This window comes from Arachis ipaensis, chromosome B10 (assembly GCF_059453495.1).
Source record: "Arachis ipaensis isolate K30076 ecotype BB chromosome B10, ASM5945349v1, whole genome shotgun sequence".
In the NCBI taxonomy this organism is placed as follows: domain Eukaryota; kingdom Viridiplantae; phylum Streptophyta; class Magnoliopsida; order Fabales; family Fabaceae; genus Arachis; species Arachis ipaensis.
This window is the reverse complement of record NC_142435.1, coordinates 76,827,723-76,834,564: the sequence shown is the minus strand read 5'-3', so window position 1 is coordinate 76,834,564 and position 6,842 is coordinate 76,827,723. Positions and strand designations below refer to the sequence as shown.

The window sequence follows — 6,842 nt, the reverse complement described above, 5'->3', positions numbered from 1 at the left end:
TTGGTATGGTGGTTGTGAGTAGGTATTTTGTGTGGTATGGTATGGTTTTTGGTTAGAGTTTTGGTGAGTGGGGTTATTGGACTAGGTTGGATTGTGTGGTCTGAGGTCTTGGCCTTGGTTTTGTTGGTTCTCCCACCCAAAGTTTGGGTGGTTACTTCAACTGGAATTATAGGTTTTTAGAGTATGGATCATTAGCTTGCCTGGATGAGTTTCCAAGGTAATTAGCTTCCTCCCAGTTAGCTAATTCTTCTGTCTCTACTTCTTCTTGAGGTGATGATTGAGTGTGGATAGCTGCAGCCTGAGTCTTCTCCATTTGTTTGGTCAATTCAGCCAGTTACTTGGTAATCATCTTGTTCTGGCCAGGATTGCATCCATATGGTTTAATTCCAAGACTCTCCTGTTGTTGCTTCTATCAGAGGCATAAAAATACTCATTGTCAGCTACTATCTCTATAACATCAATAGCCTCTTCAATGGTCTTCTTTTTGTTTAGGGAACCTCCAGATAAGTGATCTACAGCCTTCCTTGATTCACAATTCAGCCCTTCATAGAAGATGTGAATTTGCACCCACTTATTAAACATGTCAGGGGAGCATTTCTTTGTCAAGTCCTTGAATCTTTCCCAGGATTCATATAGAGTTTCACCATTTTGTTGTCTGAATGTCTGTACTTCAGTTCTTAGCCTGTTTAATCTTTGTAGAGGGTAGAACCTTGTCAAGAATCTGCTCATTACATTTTTCCATGTGGTTAAGCTTTCCTTGGGGAATGACTCCAGCCATTTTGATGCCTTGTCTCTCAAAGCAAATGGAAATAGTAACAATCTATAGGTGTCAGGATGAACACCATTAGACTTAACCGTGTCACATATCCTTTGAAATTTAGTGAGATGTTCATTAGGATCCTCTTGTGCACTTCCTCCCAAAGAACAGTTGTTATGGACAAGAGTTATGAGTTGAGGCTTTAATTCGAAATTGTTAGCAAGGATGGTTGGCCTCTGAATGCTACTACTACAATTTCCTGGATTTGGATTGATGTATGATCCCAAAACTCTTCTCTCTTGTCCAGCAGGATTAGCTCCACCCCTTCTGGCATGGCTGTTCACCTCTTCTTCATGATGATTTTCCATATCATCTTCCATGGTTATATCAAAGTATTCCTCCTCTTCTTCTGCTCCAACAACCCTCTTTCCTCTTGTTTCCCTCCTTAATCTCAGGAAGGTTCTTTCCGGTTCACTATCAAATGAGGTAGAAATTTCCTTTCTCCTACCTGTCATACAATGAACAAGTACAAGAAACAGCCAGTACAAAGTCTACTAAAACAGAGTATAGTTAGCTTGGTTAGAGCAATTGATCAAATAGTTAGTATGTTAGCTTGCTGGAAAGTAAAGAAGTAAAAGAAATTAAAAAGAAATAACAAAAAATTGCAGCAATTGAAAAGGAACAGCTGAAATTAAAAATTCAATAAATCAAACGAAAATAAAAGTGCTCAATCTAGGTCTCCTTCAATTCAATCATTGTCAATACAAAACCAATCCCCGGCAGTGGCGCCATAAACTTGGTACACGGGAATTTGCCTCTCGATAAATTTCCTTTCGGCAAGTGCACCAGATTGTCGTCAAGTAAAAACTCACAAAAGAGTGAGGTCAAATCCCACAGGGATTAGTAGATCGAGCAATGTTAATTGAAGAATTATACTAGTTGAGCGGAATCGGAATTGAAATTGAGAATTGCAAAAAGTAAAATTGGCTGGAAGCTTAAATTGCAAGAAAGTAAATCAACAGAAATTAAATGGCTAGAAATTAAATGGGATCAGGGAATTGTGCATGGAATTAAAGAACGGAATGTAAATAGAATGGGTAAGATCAGAGATGGGGATTCACTGGGTTTTGGGAGATATTGAACTCTCCGGATCAAATCATTTTTACCTCTTCCTCAATCAATGCATTCATTGACATTGCTTGGCAATCTTAGATGATCGGATTCCAATGTCTTGGCTCACCGATCTCTCTAAGCATGAACAATTGTCCAATGTCTTGATTTAATTGCTCATGGGAAGAGTTGAAGTTCGGTCAGTGACTATACCACACAAATTTATAGATCAAAGTGTTGGTAGGATTACATGTCACTATATCCATCCAAACCCCAATCTAATCCAATGTGAGAAAGAAATTCTAGCATAAATTCTTCATTCCTCTCTCAAGGCTCCAAAGAATTCCAATTATGAATAGCTTCTCTCTTAAGAGAACTATCCAATTGAATTAAGACCGAAAGCTTTGTAACAAAAATCAAGAGAAAAGAAAGAAGAAGAAGATGAAAACCACTATTGATCCATTGAATTACAATAGAGCTCCCTAACCCAATGAAAAGGGGTTTAGTTGTTCATAGCTCTCAAAATGGAAATTGGACTTGTAAAATACATTTTAAAATTCAAAGTGCAGTCAATGAAAACTAAAAATTGGAAAATGGTGTAAGAGAATGGATCTGTGTAAAATTTGAATCTGATGCTTTACGTTTGAGTCAACGTTTGAGGGCCAACGTTGACTCAAATGCCATGTAAAGTAAACCAGCAAAAACCAGAAAGCTTGCTATCATTGGCATTTGATTCAACATTGGAGGACCAACGTTAGCTGATCCGCGCGTACCTGTACTGTGCGCTTCCGCGGAAAAAGGCCAAAAATGCTCCTCCACACGTACGCGGACTTTGCGCGTGCGCATGGATGCAAAATTTTCATTTTCCAGATTTAAAACAAGGTAGGGGACGTTGAATACAGTGTTGGACCTTCAACATTGCCTCCAACGTTGGCGTTTTGGCGTATACGCCTACTGTGCACTTAGGCGCCCATTGCTTTTTTTTTCCATCCGCGCGTACGCGTCACTGACGCGTACGCGTCGATTCAAAATTTTCCAATCTCAACTCTAGGCTGGGCAACGTGGACGTTGAAGGCAGCGTTTGATGCAACATTGGACCTCCAACGTTAGGTTATGGCACGTACGCGTACTGTGTGCTTCCGCGCAGATGGGTCAAAATTACTCATTTACGCGTACGCGTGATGCACACTTCCGCGCGGATGTCAAAAATTGCTTTTTCACGCGTACGCATCATGGACGCGCACGCGCCACTCAAAAATCTTTCAGTCCCAGAATTGATCATTTACTCACAAAGTTGGGGTTAACGTTGGACCTCAATGCCACCTGCAACGTGAACATCAGCCATGTTACAGAGAAGTGCTCTGTTTCTCTTCCAACATTTGAGGCAAAGTTGGTGGTCAAACTTGGCCACCAACGTTTCTTCCTCTTCATCCTTGCCATGCTCCTTCTTCAACCTTCCTCCATGCTTTCCTTCACCTATCATCAACCAATAAATACATCAAAGCTTTGCTAAAATCATGAGAATTCTAATCATTCTTAGCATACAAGTAATCATAGCATAAAACCAATTTGCTTAAATCAAAGCTTTGCTACCCAATTTGCTTACTTATAGCTCAAGAAAGTGCATAAAACCTATCAAAAACAAAGAAAAAGGCTAGCGAAACTAGCCTAAGATGCCTTGGCATCATACACGTGACAAGGAATTTCGCCAAGCGACGCATACGCGTGACATGCGTCACATGCAGAAATTGCAGAAAGCACTGGGAGCGATTTCTGGGATCCTTTTTGGCCCAATTCCAAGCCTGAGAACACAGAATAGAGGCTGTAGAGTGGGGGAATCATTCATTCATTCATTAATTCATTCACAAAATTTTAGGGTTTAGATGTAGTTTTCTAGGGAGAAAGGCTCTCTCCTCTCTCTAGGTTTAAGGATTCTTAGATTTAGCTATTCTCAATTTTAGATTCTACTCTATTTCAATTTAGTTTCTCTTCTACTCTTATTTGTTCTAGTATTTTAGTTTATCTTTTCCCTTGTTGATTACTTTATGTTGCCACTTTAGTTTATAAATTCTCATGTTAGATTTGATTCTCTATTTAATGCAATTTGAGGTATTTCATATTTATGATTGCTTTCTTCTATTTGTGTTATTGATGCTTACAATTGGTTGTTTGGATTTTATTGTCTCTTATTACTTTTCTATGCTTTTATGTTGTGCTTTCCATGTGTTTGATAGAATGCTTGATTGGATTTTAGTGTAGATTTCTCTCCTCTTGGCTTTGGTTGAGTAATTGGAGACTCTTGAGTTATCAAACTCCTTTGTTGATTGATAATTGAGAAGTTGCTAGTTGATTTGGATCCCTCTAAAGCTAGTCTTTCCTTAGGAGTTGACTAGGACTTGAGGAATCAAATTGATTCATCCACTTGACTTTCTTTCATAGTTAGAGGTTAACTAAATGGGAACAATGGTTAATTGATGTCACAATTGATAAGGATAGCTAGGATAGGACTTCTAATTCTCATACCTTGCCAAGAGCTTTCTTAGCCATTAGTTTACTTTCTTGCAATTTACTTTTCTTGTTCCTTATTTCAAAAACCCAAAAAGATACAATCCCATAACCAATAGTAACATACTTCCCTACAATTCCTTGAGAGACGACCCGAGGTTCAAATACTTCGGTTTAATTTTATTGGGTTTATTTTAGTGACAACCAAACTTTTGTATGAAAGGATTCTTTGTTGGTTTAGAAATTATACAAGCAACGAGGTTTCATTTGTGAATTCTTTACTAGCAAAAATTCGTTCATCAAAATGGCACCGTTGCCGGGGAGTTGCAAACGTGTGGCTTATTCTTGGTTATTTTGAATATTATGAATAATTTTGCTTTTTCGTTTCTTTGTTAGTTGTTTCTAGTTTTAGGAGTTTATTTTCATTAATTTTTTTTAGTTTTTATTTCTCTTGCTACTATGAATGCTCACCCCTTTGGCTATGAGTTTGGTTACAATCATGTTGTAGGAAGAGGAGATTATAATGAGAGCTTGGATCAGGGATGGGACAATCAAAGATAGGAGGAGCCACAAGGATCTGATCAACCCTATTGGCAACAACCACCTCCAAGGTATTATTAACAACCATTCTATGATGGTTATGGTGGACCTCTTCATGACAATCAACACCCACCACAATATACCTAAGAACCCCTCCTCAACATAGCTTTAACCCATCATACTCACAAGCCCCTTTCCGCCATTCACCCCCATATGACCCTAACCCTTATCCATCATTCCAACCACCATACGAATCCTACATAAAACCACCCCAACCTCCCTTGGATAGCAACACCCTTTGTGTTATTAGAAAAGGGCAAATACAGCTTCAAACTACACTTGCCTCTACTCTCACTAATCTTACCTCTACCCTCCAAACTCTTATATCCCGAGTGGATGCATCAATCCAAGAGCAACATGATCCCAATTATGCTGTTGACACGGAACAAGAGAGAAGGGATCGGCTTTAAGATGAAGACGTAGCTGAAGAATTGGTGAGGGAAGACATCAAGGAGGAGTTCGATTTTGTATAGAGCAATTGGAGGAAGCAGTAATTATCGAAGAAGAAGAAGTGGTTGAAGACCTAGGAGATGCTGAACCTTCATGGGAATCGAGAGTTGTAGAAAATTTCACCAAAAAGTTTGGAATTGATGTTAAGGAGGATAGTGCACAACCTCTAAGGCATGTACCTTATAAAGATTTGGATGAAACAGATCAAGAAGTAAGTTTCCTTGGGTGATGATGATCATGAATCAAGCCCTCCTAGTGGTGAACTTGCATTCACAATTGAACCCCTTGAGTTTGAAGAACTTTCTCCAAGTGAATCTGAAGATGACATGGAGGTAGACTTTTCTCAACCTCCAACTTATGACTTGAGTAATGGGGAAGAATTAGAAGATTTTGATCAGGGCGCGGTTGAATTTGAAGAGGTTTGCAAGGAGGTATAAGAATTCACAGAAGAGCACAAGGGAGTAGAGCCTGCAAGACCATTGGAAATACCTCTCCCAAAGCCATTATCATCCAATACAGCATTCAAATGGGTAAAACCCTTATCCTTAACCTTTACTTTCCCACTTTAATATGGTTTACTTGAGACGGATGGTCAACTTAGAGCTCTTTGTGGCTTTAAAAGTAAGAAGGAGATGGTTAGTGGTAGGAGTTGGCATGCAAGGTTCAATAAGGTTGCACGCTCCAAATTGAAGTACAAGGATTGGTGTAGAGCTCGATTGAATGGGTCTCGGAAGTTGTTTGGGTATCTCAGTGGGAATTCAGATTGTGTGCCACCCGGTTGGAACAATGATGATCAATACGAAGACTGTAAGACCCCTAAATTTTTAAAAGTTATTAATTAATTATTTATGATGCATTATATTTATTTTAGAGATTTTTATATAAAAAGTTGAGTAAAATCTTATTTTTTTTTTTATTTATTTAGAGTTTTTATAATCGAAAAATAGTGAATATTTTATATGCCTTAATTTTAAATATTTATATTTTTAACCTTATTTTATAAATGAAGGAGAATTAATTTATCTATCTCCAATTTTTATTTAATTAACATTTAATTGAAACTAATTTACAAATTTGTAATTGAAAGGTATTTTAAAGATGGATATTTTATATTTAATTTGATTTTTAATTATTATTCTATCTTTTTATATATTTTATAAAATTACACTACTACACCTAAAATTTTAATAAAAATATCTAATCTAACCCTAATTTTATCTAAACCTAATTTTCTACCCTTACCCACACTAACACACACACGCCACAGCCTCCCTCACTCACGGTAACCCACACACACACTGAAAGAAGAAAGAAGAAAATGAAGAAAGGGGGAAGGGAGTAGATCCGAGAGGGAGAGGGCATCGGGGATGAGGGAGCTGCGACGGAGAAGAAGGGAAGAAGAGAGGGAGCCGCCGCCGTT

General features: G+C 38.2%; 1 non-coding gene across 1 annotated transcript; it reads left to right on the top strand.

Moving 5' to 3' along the window:
* Positions 1-576: 576 nt before the first annotated feature.
* LOC148580495 (small nucleolar RNA R71) lies at positions 577-684 on the top strand. The gene has a single exon (XR_015895973.1). It is a non-coding gene; the product is annotated as a small nucleolar RNA R71 (small nucleolar RNA).
* Positions 685-6,842: the final 6,158 nt, after the last annotated feature.